This window comes from Tachyglossus aculeatus, unplaced genomic scaffold (genome assembly GCF_015852505.1).
Source record: "Tachyglossus aculeatus isolate mTacAcu1 unplaced genomic scaffold, mTacAcu1.pri scaffold_168_arrow_ctg1, whole genome shotgun sequence".
NCBI classification, from domain to species: domain Eukaryota; kingdom Metazoa; phylum Chordata; class Mammalia; order Monotremata; family Tachyglossidae; genus Tachyglossus; species Tachyglossus aculeatus.
In genome coordinates, this window is record NW_024044890.1 from 268,717 (window position 1) to 284,141 (window position 15,425).

Consider the following 15,425-nt stretch of genomic DNA (forward strand, 5'->3'; position numbering starts at 1 on the left):
AGACTGTGAGCACAACGTGGGACATCCTGATTACCTTGCATCTGCCGTAGTGCTTAGAACCATTCTTAACACATAGTAAGTGCTTCACAAATGCCATTATTATTGTTAATATTATTATTATTCTGACCATTCCCCAGTAAAGTAAAATGGCTTCTGTTGGGTACTCCAGTGTGCTGTGAAATCCATCAATCAATCACATTTATTGAGCACTTTCTGTGTGCAGAGCACTGATGATAATGATGTTTATGATGGTATTTGTTATGTGCTTAATTTGTGCCAAGCACAGTTCTAAGTGCTGGGGTAGATACAAGGCAATAGGTTGTCCCACATGGGGCTCACAGTCTTCATCCCCATTTTACAGATGGGGGAATTGAGGCACAGAGGACTAAAGTGACTTGCCCAGAGTCTCATAGCTGACAAATGGCAAAGTTGGGATTAGAACCTATGACCTCTAACTTCCAAGCCCGTACCCAAGCACTCTATTAAGTGCTTAGGGAAATAAAATGCAACAGAGTTGGTAGACAGGTTCCCTGTTCACAGTGAGTTTACAATCAAGAGAGGGAGGCAAACATTAATTATAAATAAATATATTACAGATAGATACATACTTTCCGTGGGGCTGGAGGAGGGGGGTGACTAACGGGTGAAAATACAAGTGAAATGCTACCAATGGTACTTGCCACGCTCGTTGCTAAGCTCTGAACTAAGTGGAAATAATACTGGATTCTGCATGTCTAAGCACTTAGTCCAGCACTCTGCACAGAGTAAGCACTCAGTAAATACCAGTGATTGATTGATAACCCTTGGCAGAAGGTGGGGTATTATACAAGTTACTTGACTTGATTTTTTTTCTGTGAAATGGGACCAAGGTATTTCAAAAATGAGTGAAATATTAGGTAGTAGAAATAAAGTATCTTGGATAACAAGGGAAAAAAACGGTGCTAAGGAAATTTAATTATCTTTATCTTTTCATGCATGCTTACCGGCCTGTTCATCACCAACACAGAATCGATGAGAAAAAGGAACAATGTGACCAAATTCATTCTCTTGGAACTTACCCAGAATCCAGAGTTGCCGAAACTTTCATTTGTTTTTTCCTAATTATCTACCCTGTAACTTTTTTTGGGAAACCTACTTGTGGTCATAACCATGAAGGCCAGCCAGAATCTCTGCTCCACTATGTACTACTTTGTCTCGTATCTATATTTCTTAGACACCTTCTACTCCTCTTCCACCACTCCCAAAATGATTGTAGACAACCTGTGTTCCAGGAAAGTCATCTCCTGTGATGGCTGCATGGTCCATCTCTTTTTAATCACACTTCTTTGGAAGGACAGAGGTCATCCTTCTCATTGTGATGGTCTTTGATCATTACGTGGCCATCTGCAAACCCTAGCACTATTTGATCATCATGAACTGGCAGGTGTGTGCCCTAATGGTGAAGGTGGCCTTGATAATGGGCTTCTTTCATTCAGTAATTCAGATTCACTTCCCTATTCTGGCTGCCCTTCTTTGGTCCCAATGTCATTGATCGCTTTCTCTGGGACATGTACCCTTTGTTGGAACTCACCCGCATAGACACCTATGTCGTGGGCCTGTTGCTAGCTGCCAACAGCGGCCTGATCTGCACTATCTGTTTAACTATACTGGTCGTCTCCTACATGGCCAACTTTCATCCATTCATCCACTCAATCGTATTTATTGAGCACTTACTGTGTGCAGAGCACACTTCCGAAGTACAAGTCGGCAACATATAGAGAAATTCCTAAAAAGTTATAGTTCGGAGGGAAGGCGCAGAGTGCTCTCCACCTGTGGCTCTCATGTCATGGTTGTCACGCTGTTCTTCATTCCCTGTAACTTCACCTACATGGGTCCTACCTCCACCTTCCCCATGGACAAAGAAGTGGCTGTATTCAATGTTGTCATTACTCCCTTGTGAAACCCCTTGATCCACACCGTGAGAAGTGTGGAGGCGAAAAAAGCCATGAGGAAGTTATAGAGCCAAATAATGACTTCAGGAAATAAATGAATCACTTTCTGAGAATTATGTTGTTTCTTTCAGTGGGAGAAGGAAGGAACCAGTGGGTTCTACAGATGCTCTAAGGAAAATCACTGTGTCATAATCTCTTCTGAAAGAACTGTACTTGAAGGTTTTAATGTATTCTGAATTGTCAGAATGATGAATGTCATTTCCTGTACGTGTTTAAGTCTTCCTCCTCATTGATTAAAAGGCTGCTTTCAGTACATTCTAGTGGTAATTGGTATCCTCTTAAGGTAAGAATAGAAGGAAAAACAGATAATTGTGGTAAATGGGAGAACACTCAGGGTTATATACGTAATAAGTGAAATCACTGTGTCCAGGGTGACAGAGCAATGTCTTTATCTGTGAAGAAGAGAGATTTTTATTGGGATTTGGATAGATTTGATGCAGCAGAACCAGCATTCTGTGATGAAGAAAGAGGGAGAAAAACCATAGAAACCACCTGGACTTGGGAAAATCAGTAAGAATGGCCCAGGTCTGCCCAAGTAGGCCCTACTTCAGCTTTTTAAACACCCAAATAGCCACCCACTTTCAGATGAAAGAAAACCCATCTTGAATATACTCCAACACAAACAGAGCTCCTGATGGACAATATTACCCTTTGACAGTGAAACCTGAAAACTATGCAGATTATTGTTGCTATACATGATGTAGAATGCTTACCATCACTAAATACAATAATAATTATTAGAAGAATAATGAAAACAATGAAAACTGTGGTATTTGTTAAATACTTACTATATGCTAAGTGCTGTATGGAGCCCTGGAATAGACACATGATAATCTAGTTGGACAGTTTTTGTCCCAAATAGGGCTCACAGTCCGTAGGAGGGAGAGCAGGTATTTAACCCCCATTTTGTGGTTGAGGAAACTGAGTCACTATGAAGTTAAGCAACATGCCCAAGGTAACACAGCAAACAAGTGTCAGAGGCAGGATTATAACTCATGTCTTCTGACTCCCAGGCCTGTGGTCCTTCTACTAGGCCATGTTACCTCTCCAACCCCAATCCAGATTTAGTTTAGAAATCTCATAGGGTACCGAAAATGTAAGTTAAATTGTCCAGATTGTTTGATATCCATCATTTGGAGAATTAAAATACCTGCAAAAGGCTTAATGATGACCTTCTGTAGCCCTTTCACAGCAAAGGATACAAGTGTCACTACCAACAACAGCATCACTTATTTTTCTATGTGAGATATTACCTTGGGAAGTATCTCGTATCTTATATACTCTATTACTTGGTCTCATCTGTAATTTAAATTGTAAACTGTTGCAGGCAGGGATCATGTGTTTTCATTTTATATGAGAAGCAGCTCGCATGACCTAGTGGAAAGAGTATTGGTCTGGGAGTCAAGAGACAAGAGGTTTAAACCCCTCTTCCACTTACTGTGTTACCTTGGGCAAGTCACTATTTTTGTGGTACTTATTAAGCACTTACTATATGCCAAGCACTTTACTAAGCACTGGGTGGATACCTGATTACAATAATTATTGTATTTGTTAAGTGCTTACTATGTGCCAGGCACTGTACTAAGAGCTGGACACTGTACGAAGCTCTGGGCACTATACTGAGCACTGGTTCTGTCCATATCCCACATAGGGCTCATAGTCTAAGTAGTAGTGGGTAGGATTTGATCCCATTTTACAGATGAGGTCACTGAGATTCAGAGAAGTTCAATGACTTATCCAAGGTTAAACAGTAGACAACTGGCAGTGTCAGGATTAGAACACAGTACATCTGACTCCCAAGCCCATGATCGTTCCTCTAGGCCACGTTATGTCCCACTTAACTTCTTTGTGCTTCAGTTTCCTCATCTGTAAAAATGGGAATAAGATCCCTGTCCTCCTTCTCTCTTGACTGGGAGCCTTATATGAGACTGGAATTGTGTCAGATCTGCTTACATTGTGGTAATGTAAAGCTTCTTACCATTGGCTTTAATGTACATGACCACCTTGTCCTTAATATACACCTACCTCACCTTGCTACTCTTCTACAACAACCCAGCCTACACACTTCATTCCACTAATGTCAACCTTCTCTTTCTACCTCGATCTAATCCATCTCATTGCCAACCTCTCACCCATGTCATCGCCATGGCATGCCACTTAACTTCTCTGTGCCTCAGTTACCTCATCTGCAATATGGGGAATAAGACTGTGAGCCCCACGTGGGACAATCTGATTACCTTGTATCTACCCCAGCACTTAGAACACTGTTTGGCACGTAGTAAGTACTTAAGAAATGCCATTATCATCATCATCATGTCCTACCTCTGGCCTGGAATTCCCTTCCTCTTCCTATCCAACAGACATTTACTCTCCCCACTTTCAAAGCCTTATTGAAGGCACATATCCTCCAAGAGGCCTTCCCTGACTAAGCTCTCATTTTCCTCTTGACTTGGTCCCCTCATTCATCCCCAGACCCAGCACCACAGCACTCAAGTACACTGTGAACCCACTGTTGCGTATGGACCGTCTCTATATGTTGCCAAATTGTACTTCCCAAGCGCTTAGTACAGTGTTCTGCACACAGGAAGCGCTCAATAAATACGATTGAATGAATGAATGAATATCTATAATTCATTGATTCATATTAATGTCTGTCTTCCCTTCTAGACTGTAAGTTCAGTTTTCCCAGGGAATGTGTCTGTTTCATTGTTGGGTTGTAGTCTCCCAGTCACTCAGTACAGTCCCTTGTACTCAGCGCTCAGTAAATACTACTGATTGGGTGATTTATTGATTGTATCTACTCCAGTTTTTAGTACAGTTCTTGGCACCCTAGTAAGTATCATTCTTATAATTATTTTACCATTCCAAGTGCTTCATACAGTGATTTGTACTCACACATCCATGGCATATATATATATATATATATATGTATATATATACATATATATCCTTATACTCAGTTGCTTCCCTCACCTGTAATTTATTTTAATGTTTGTCTCTCCCTCTCTATTGCAAGCTCCTTGATGTTAGGGATCATGTCAAACAACTATATTGTACTCTACTAGGTGCTTAGCGAAATGTGCTGTGCAGAGTAAATGCTAAATAAATACTTTGCTTTGTATACAGCAGACACTAAATAGATGCTATTAATGAATTGATTGAAGAAATACTGGACTTCACTGCTATGGAAATATAAAAGATATTCCTTCGGTTTCCTCTAGATTGTGAACTTGTTATGGTTAGGGAATGTGTTGGTTATTGTATTGTACTCTCCTAAGTGCTTAATACAGTGCTTTGCACACAGTAAAAGCTCATTAAATGTCATTGAATGAAGTTCAGCTGCTGTTGCTTTATTGGGGTCAGTTTAGTGCACCTTTAAATGCCTAGCTAGGAAATAGAAAATATTTTTCCCAATCAGAAATCCTGTAAGGAGGTAACAGGCCAAAATTGGGCACGTGTCCCTAGCCAAATAACTTGTTGCTTATTTCACATCAGCTTGGCCTATGGATGCATTCATCCTTGAAGAATCTCTGCAGATGTTACACACAGCAGCAGGATGGCATAGAAGGTAGAAAATTTCATGGGCACTGAGAAACTCCTCAGTGAATTCAGCCAGTGGAGAAATAGCACTGCGAGAATGATGAAACTCTGTTGTTGTTGTTGATGTTGATGTTGTTGTTCAAAATGCATTAAGGTCATTCATATCATGTTGTACACCTCCTAGTGAACATTTTCTATAAAGTGTTCTTCAAGGAAACAGAAGTGAAATTTCCCAAGATAGTTCAAATCCCCCAAATGGGGGCATGCATGTTTGTTCCAAGTAAAATCCAATTTAGTCATTTGTTTTTGCAAACCTTTGTCAGAAAGAAGAGTTTTTGCCATTAGAGCTACGGTCTTCACCAGACTCTTGGATGTTTATGGAGTTTGCCCTAGAGGTGAAAATGATTTTCTGAAAGCTTCTCAGGGTTGAAAGAAAGGATTTCTAACACTAGAGATTGAAAATGTCCTTTTTTGCTGTTTGTGGTCTCTGAGAGCTATGGATGAGAGGTATTCCCTAAATCATCATCATGGCACAAAAAGGTATTAGGATAAATATAAGCATTCTTCCTGTATTAGGTCTGATGGCATGGTCTCCAAGACAAAATCAAAAATTGAGGCCACAGGGAAAGATTTATAGCTTAAGAAAATATTATTAAAATAGTTCTGTTTAAGCAGGGTGAGCCTGACCTTCCATTTGCAAGAACTTATGTGCTTATCTATCAAAAGTAGTTTTCCACCTAAGCTACTCAAATCTAGATAAATAACATCCTCATCTTGGAAGTAACAAGGATACATTTTTCTAGTTTGACTTGCTTTTTGAGTTTTAGTTTTCCAAATAATGTGTCACAGGTTTCTCTTTTCATTCAAACTAATTGAACAAAAACTCTTGAATGTGTTTAGTGGTGTATGGCTGTTGAAAATATGTTTATATGAATATTTGTTTTCTCAGCCTCTTTGTGAAGTCACAACTGCAAAACTTCATGGTTATCATGGCAGGTCCCAGTGAAATTAAAAATCGAGCTCAAGTATTTTGATGGAGTTTTTGTGGTAATAGACTTCAAGTCAAGCTGTATGAGAAAATTTTTCAGGTATGTTATGGATAATTCATATGTTTGTTGAATCTGACAAAGACATTCTTCACTGTTCTGTAAGATTATTCTGGGCAGGGTATTCATTCATTCATTCAATTGTATTTATTGAGCGCTTATTGTGTACAGAGCGTACCAAGCACTTGGAAAGTACAAATCGGCAATATATAGAGACGGTCCCTACCCCACAACAGAGTCACAGTCTAGAAGGGAGAGACAGACAACAAAACAAAACAAGTAGACAGGTGTCAATACCATCAGAATAGATAAATAGAATTATAACTATATATGCATCATTAATAAAATAGAGTAATAAATATGTACAGATATACAAAAGTGTTGTGGGAAGGGGAAGGGGGTAGGGCCCAGGGAGGGAGTCGGGGCGATGGGAGGGGTGGAGGAGCAGAGGAAAAAGGGGGCTCAGTCTGGGAAGGCTTCCTGGAGTAGGTTAGCTCTCAGCAGGGCTTTGAAGGGAAGAAGAGAACTAGTTTGGCTGATGTGTGGAGGAAGGGTATTCCAGGCCTGGGGTGTGACGTGGGCCAGGGGTTGACAATGGAACACGCAGGAAAGAGACACAGTGAGGAGATTAGCGGCAGAGGAGTGGAGTATGCGGGCTGGGCTGTAAAAGGAGAGAAGGGAGGTGAGGTAAGAGGGGGTGAGGTGATGAAGAGTTTTGAAGCCGATAGTGAGAAATTTTTCCTTCATCTGAAGGTGGATGGGCAACCACTGGTGATTTTTGAAGAGGGAGGTGACATAAATAAAAAAATGATGGCATTTGTTAAGTGCTTACTATGGGTCAAGCACTGTTCTAGGCACTGGTATAGATGCAAAGTAATCAGGTTATTCCAGGTGGGGCTCACAGTCTTAATCCTAATTTTACAGATGAGGGAACTGAAGCACAGAGACGTTAAATGACTTGCACGAAGTCATACAGCAGAGAAGTGACTGAGTCGGGATTAGAACCCACGACCTCTGACTCCCAGGCCGAGCTCTTTCCACTAAACCACGCCCAGAATGTTGCTCTACAAAGATAATCTGGGCAGCAGAGTGAGGAATAGATTGAAACGGGGAGAGACAGAAGGATTGGAGATGAGAAATGAGGCTGATGCAGCTCAATCTCCACTGGTTCCTTCCCCCTGCCTTCAAACATGCCCACGTCTCCCCATCCTGAAAAAAACCTCTCTTGACCCCACCTCCCCTTCTAGTTATCGCCCTATTTCCCTCCTAATATTCCTTTCCAAACTCCTAGAACGAGTCGTTTACACCTGCTGCTTCGAATTCCTCAATGCCAGCTTTCTCCTCGACCCCGTACAATCTGGCTTCCATCCCCTACACTCCACCGAAACCGCCCTCTCAAAGGTCACCAGTGACCTCCTTCTTGACAAATCCAACGGCTCGTACTCTGTCCAAATCTTCCTCGACCTTTCATCTGCCTTCGACACTGTGGATCACCCACTTCTCCTCAACAAGCTATCCAACCTTGGCTTCAAAAGCTCCATCTCTCCTAGTTCTCCTCTTATCTCTCTGGCCGTTCATTTTCAGTCTCCATTGCGGGCTTCTCCTCCCCCTCCCATCCCTTCACTGTAGGGGTTCCTCAAGGGTCAGTTCTTGGTCCCCTTCCGTTTTCTATCTACACTTACTCCCCTGGTGAACTCATTCGCTCCCAAGGCTTCAACTATCATCTCTACTCTGATGACACCCAAATCTACATCTCTGCCCCTGCTCTCTCTCCCTACCTCCAGGCTCGTATTCATTCATTCATTCATTCATTCATTCATTCAATCGTATTTATTGAGGGCTTACTTTGTGCAGAGCACTATGCTAAATGCTTGGGAAGTACAAGTTGGCAACATACAGAGACGGTCCCTACCCAACAGTGGGCTCACAGTCTAGAAGGGGGAGACAGAGAACAAAACATATTAACAGAATAAAATAAATAGAATAAATATGTACAAGTAAAATAAATAAATAAATAGAGTAATAATAATCGTATCTCCTCCTGCCTTCAGTATATCTCCATCTGGTTGTCTGCCTGCCATCTATAACTCAATATGTCCAAGACTGAACTCCTTATACCCAAACCCTGCCCTCTCCTTGACTTTCCCGTCACTGTAGATGGCACTACCATCCTTTCCATCTCACAAGCCCGTAACCTTGGTGTCATCCTCGACTCCATTCTCTCGTTCACCACACACATCCAATCTGTCACCCAAACCTGCCGGTCTTACCTCCACAACATCGCCAAGATCTGCCCTTTCCTCTCCATTCAAACCGCTACCTTGCTGGTTCTATGTCTCATCCTATCCCGACTGGACTACTGCATCGGCCTCCTCTCTGATCTCCCATATTCCTGTCTCTCCCCACTTCAGTCTATACTTCACTCTGCTGGCCTGATTATCTTTGTGCAGAGACGCTCTGGGCATGTTACTCCCCTCCTCAAAAATCTCCAGTGGCTGCCTGTCAACCTACTAATTAAGCAAAAATTCCTCACTTTTGGCTCAAGGCTCTCCATCACGTCGCCTCCTCCTCCCTAACCTCCCTTCTCTCCTTCTACAGCCCAGCCATCACCCTCTGTTCCTCTGCTGCTAACCTCCTCATTCTACCTAGTTCTTGCCTGTCCCACCGTCGACCCCCGGCTCATGTCCTTCCCTTGGCCTGGACTGCCCTCCCTCCACACATCCGCCGAGATAGCTCTCTTCCTGCCCTGAAAGCCCTACTGAGAGCTCACCGCCTCCAGGAGCCTTCCCAGATTGAGCCCCCTTTTTCCTGTCCTCATCCCCATCCACCCCATCCTACCTCCTTCCCTTCCACAGCACTTTATACATATTAATTACTCTATTTTCCTTGTACATATTTACTATTCTTTTTATTTTGTTAATGATTTGCATACAGCTTTGATTCTATTTGTTCTGACGATTTTGACACTTGTCTACATGTTTTGTTTTGTTGTCTGTCTCCCCCTTCTAGACTGTGAGCCCGTTGTTGGGTAGGGACCATCTCTATATGTTGCCAACTTGTACTGCCCAAGCGCTTAGTACAGTGCTCTGTAAACAGTAAGCGCTCAATAAATACGATTGAATGAATGAATGAATGAATAATCCAGTCGGGATACGATGAGAGATTGAACCAACAAGGTAGCGGTTTGGATGGAGAAGAAAGGGCACATCTTGGCGATGTTGGTAATGGATTTTGGTAGGTTTTGGTAACGGATTGGATGTGTGAGATGAATGAGAAAGCAGTGGCAAGGATGACAACAAGGTTGTGGGCTTGTGAAACAGGACGGATGGTAGTGCCATCCACAGTGATGGAAAAGTCAGGGAGAGGGCAGGGTTTGGGAAGGAAGTTAAGAAGCTCAGTCTTGGACCTGTTGAGCTTTAGGTGGCAGGCAGACATCCAGATGGAGATATCCTGAAGGCAGGAGGAGATATGAGCCTGGAGGGAGGGAGAGAGAGCAGGGGCAGAGATGTAGATTTGGTTGTCTTCTGCATGGAGATGATGGTTGAAGCCATGGGAGTGAATGAGTTAACCAAGGGAGTAAGTATAGATGGAGAACAGAAGGGTACCAAGAACTGACCCTTGAGGAACCCCTACAGAAAGGGGATGAGAAGGAGAGGAGGAGTCCGTGAAGGAGAATGAGAGTCTACGGCCAGAGAGATAAGAGGAGAACCAGGAGAGGACGGAGTCTGTGAAGCCAAAATTGGACAACATGTTGAAGAGAAGGGGATGATCCACGGTGTCAAAGGCAGATGAGAGGTCGAGGAGGATTAGGATAGAATAGAAGTCATTGGATGTAGCAAGAAGGAGGTCATTTGTGACCTTTGAGAGGACAGTTTTGGGGAGTGTAGGGAACGAAACCCAGATTGGAGGGGGTTTAGGAGAGAGTTGGAGTTGAGGAATTCGAGGCAGCGAGTGTAGACAATCCTTTCTAGGAGTTTGGAAAGGATGGGTAGGAAGGAGATAGGGTGATAACTGGAAGGGGCAGTGGGGTCAGGAGAGGGCTTTTTTAGGATGAGGGAGATGGCATGTTTGAAGGCAGAGGGGAAAAAACCATTGGAGAGTGAGAGGTTGAAGATGGAAGTTAAGGATGGCAGGAGGGAAGGGGTGAGAGTTTTTACAAGATGAGAGGGAATGGAGTTCGAAGCACAGGTGGATGGGGTGGCATTTGCGGGCAGAGATCACATCTGAGGATACTTCTGGGAAGGATGGGAAAGTAGAGAAGAGGGTTGAGAGTGGGGGTGTTGGAGAAGGGGGAGGAGTGACTATGAGATGCTCAGATCTGATGGTGTTAATTTTCCTAATGAAGTAGGTGGCCAGATCTTTGGGAGTGAGGAATGGAGGAGGGGGAGGAATAGGGTGCCTGAGGAGGTAGTTGAATGTCCAGAACAGCTAACTGGAGTGATGGGCATGGGTGTCAATAAGGGAAGAAAAATAGTTTGACTGGCAGAGCAGAAGGCAGAGTTAAGGCAGGAAAGGACAAATTTAAAGAGAACAATTTTGGCTTGGTGTTCAGACTTGAGCCAGCATTGTTCAGCAGCTCAAGCTTAAGAGCGAAGGAGGCAGACAGTGGCAGTGATCCAAGGCTGTTGGTTAGTGGTACGAGAGCGATGAAAGGACAGGGAAGTGAACGAGTTGAGTTGAGTAGAGAGGATGGAGTTGAGGGCAGTAATTTGGTCATCAAGAGTGGTTAGAGAGGATAGGGAGGTGAGGTGGGGTGTAATGCGCTGAGAAAGATGGGTGGGGTTGGGAGTGCGGAGCTTTCTATGGCGGAGTAATATAGATTTACAAGGGGAAGGAGTGTGAGAGAGGAGATAGGTTAGAAGTTTATGGTCTGAAAGAGGGATTTCAGGGTTGGTGAGGGTGGAGATAGGGTGGAGGGTATGTGTCACCTGCTTGTTATATATTTCCTAACCTTTTTAACAGGAAAGCTGTGTGTCGTAGTGGAAAAATCATGGGCCGGGAGTCAGAAGGCCTGGGTTCTAATCCCAACTTCACAATTTACCTTCTTTGTGAATTTGGACAAGTCACTTAACTTCTCTGTGCATCAGTTCCCTCATCTGTAAAATGGGAATTAAGATGGTGAGCCCTGTGTGGGATAGGGACTGTGTCCAATCCAATTATCTTGTTTCTATCTCAGCACTTAGTACACAGTCTGACACATAGCAAATGCTTAACAAATTCCATAAATAACATAAAACCCAAAACAGGGCATTACATCCACGCTATTACTACTTTCTCATCATTATTTTATTCACCTGCAAAATGAAATGAACAAAAATATATTAAAAGTTCTAAAATTAAGTTTGGCATGGACTGGATATCTTAAAACATTTGGACAATATCAGTATTCAGAAATTGTTTGATGACAATAGTAGAGCAACGTAACAAAGAATATTTTTACCTCAGATACAAGTATTTCATTTGCCATATTTATAATTCAATCAATTGTATTTATTCAGTGTTTTCTGTGTCCTGTCACTGTATTAAGCATTTTGGAAACTACAATAAAACAGAATTGGTAGACAGGTTCCCTTTTCACAAGGTGCAGATAGTCAAAATAGCATTGTAGATATTCTGTTTTGAAAATCAACTTTTCATCCATTGCCTTTTGGACATTTTTTTCTCGCTCTTAGTCAGAGACAGGAAAGATCATTGTTGTGACTGAGCTGGCTACCTAAATGTGAATTCACTGATGCAGCAAGGACACTGCACCAGGTCCTGGCTTTTATCTGGTTTTTATTTGCCCTCTAATTCCAATTCAGCCACTGAGTTGCTATGATACCTCACTAAACCTTATTTTCCCCTTTGTAAAATGAAGAAGCAAAAGAGTTCCATCTAATAACCACAGAGTTTGCAGGGAAGAAATGAGATAATGTAAATGGAACCTTGGAAGTCCTACAAAGAGCAGCTCTGCTTGTATTCAAGACTACCTCATTTGTAATTTTTATTATTTTTGCAGATAAACAGGCTCTCACTTTGGAGCAGACCTCCTCCACAGGAAGAGATGGAATACAAAACAACGTTGCTGAATTCATTCTCGGGACTATCCCAGAATCCTAAGGTGAAGAAAGTGTTATTTGTGTTTTTTTCATCATCAGCATGATGACTATAGTGGGGAACATGCTCATTGTGGTAACGGTAATCGCTAGCCAGAATCTACGCACCACCATGTACTTCTTTCTTGCCTACTTGTCCTTGAGGAATGTCTTTTACTCTACTGCTATGGCCCCCAAGATGATTGTAGATTTACTTTATGAGAAGAAAACCATCTCCTTCAAAGGCTATATGACCCAGCTCTTTGTAGAACACTTATTTGGAGGTACCATGGTCTTTGTTCTTGTGGTCATGGCCTATGACCACTAAGTGGCCATTTGTAAACCTCTGTATTATATGACAATTATGAATAGGTGTGCTTGTGGACTGATGGTGGGATTTGCCTCGGTAGGAGGCTTGCTGCACTCAATGGAACAACCTCTCTTTATGTTTCTGTTTCCTTTCTGCAGCCCCAATGTCATCGACCACTTTATCTGTGATATGTACCCTCTGTTGAAACTCGACTGCATGGATACCTACTTCATTGGCCTATCAGTGGCTGGCAATGATGGGGCCATCTGTGTGATCATCTTTCTCTTGCTACTTCTCTCCTATGCAGTTATCCTGCGCTCCCTGAAATCCCTCAGTTTGGAAAAGAGGCACAAAGCCCTCTCGACCTGCCGCTCCCACATCACTGTGGTTGTCTTATTCTGTGTTCTTTACATTTTCATGTACATGAGGCCTGTGTGGACCTTCCCCATAGACAAATAAGTGACTGCATTATTTATTCATTCATTCATTCAATCGTATTTATTGAGCGCTTACTCTGTGCAGAGCATTGTACTAAGCGCTTGGGAAGTACAAGTCAGCTACATATAGAGACGGTCACTACCCAATCACGGGCTCACAGTCTAGAAGGGGGAGATAGACAACAAAACAAAACATGTACACAGGTGTCAAAATCGTCAGAACAAATAGAATTATAGCTATATGTACATTATTAATACAATAAATAGAATAGTAAATACGTACAAGAAAAATAAATAGAGCAATAAATCTATAAATATACACACGTGCTGTGGGGAGGAGAAGGAGGTCAGGCAGAACAGATTGGGAGGAGGAGAGATAAAAGGGGGCTCAGTCTGGAAAGGCCTCTTGGAGGAGGCGAGCTCTCAGTAGGGCTTTGAAGGGAGGAAGACAGCTAGCTTGGCAGATGTGTTGGTGGAGGGCATTCCAGGCCAGGGGAAGGACGTGGGCCCGGGGTCGTCAGCCTCCTCTTTGATATCCCATCCTCCTGTCTCTCCCCACTTAAGTCTATACTTCACTCTGCTACCCGGATCATCCTTGTGCAGAAACACTCTGGGCATGTTACTCCCCTCCTCAAAAATCTCCAGTGGCTGCCTGTCAACCTACACATTAAGCAAACCCTCCTCACTCTTGGCTTCAAGGCTCTCCATCACCTCGTCCCCTCGTACCTCACCCCTCTTCTCTCCTTCTAACAATCCAGCCCTCACCCTCTGCTCTTCTGCTGCTAACCTTCTCACTGTGCCTCCCTCTCTTCCTCCCTTCAAGGCCCTACTGAGAGCTCACCTCCTCCAGGAGGCCTTTCCAGACTGAGCCCCTTCCTTCCTCTCCCCCTCGTCCACCTCTTCATCCCCCCATCTTACCTCCTTCCCTTCCCCACAGCACCTGTATATATATGTTTGTACATATTTATTACTCTATTTATTTATTTATCTTACTTGTACATATCTATTCTATTTTATTTTATTTTGTTAGTATGTTTGGTTTTGTTCTCTGTCTCCCCCTTCTAGACTGTGAGACCACTTTTGGGTAGGGACTGTCTCTATGTGTTGCCGACTTGTACTTCCCAAGCGCTTAGTACAGTGCTCTGCACACGGTAAGCGCTCAATAAATATGATCTATTGATTGATTGATTGATTGTGCCTCACTACTATCACCCCCATGTAGATCCCTTCATCCTTTACTGTAGATCCTTCACTGTAGATCCCTTAATCTACACTTTGAGAAATGAAGAGGTAAAAAATGCTATGAAGAAGCTCTGGAGGGGGAAAGCCATTTAAAGTGACATTTAAAGTACAATAATAATTGTATTTGTTAAGTGCTTACTATTTGCAATGCACTGTACTAGGCGCTGAGGTGGATACAAGCAAATTGGGTTGTGAAGAACCCAGAGTGAAAATAAATTAATTCATATGGAGGAAAAAAAAAGAGCAACAGAATCATTCATTCAATCATATTTATTGAGCTCTTACTGTGTGCAGAGCACTGTACTTCAGCACTTGGGAAGTACAATTCAGCAACAGAGACAATCCTTGACCACAACAGGCTCACGGTCTAGAAGGGAGAGACAGACATTAAAACTAGTAAAGAGGTATCAGTAGCATCATTAAATATAAATAGAATTATAAATATGAACACATCATTAATAAAAATGAATAGAATTATAATTATAAATGTGTAAGTATAAGCACAAGTGTTGTGGGTCACAGAGGGGCATAGAGGAAAGGGAGAAAGTTGGGGCGATAAGGAGGGGAGGGGGGCAGAGGAAGGGGGGCTTAGTCTCGGAAACCGTTTTCTAATGCTTATTCTGTGCTCAAAGGACAACTGAGCAAAGTGCAGATGTTTTTGATTTTGTAGCAATTTCTTACATTCAGGCACCTCACCACCTGTTCCTGTTACTGAATTTGGTTTGCAAGTCACAGAACAGGTTTCTGAAAGCTTCATTCCTGTCTGAGTTCTCAGATGCTGCCAG

At 42.7% G+C, this 15,425-nt stretch overlaps 1 pseudogene; it reads left to right on the forward strand.

Moving 5' to 3' along the window:
• The first annotated feature begins 1,547 nt into the window (after positions 1–1,547).
• Positions 1,548–14,733, forward strand: LOC119923281 (annotated as a pseudogene).
• The last annotated feature ends 692 nt before the right edge of the window (positions 14,734–15,425 follow it).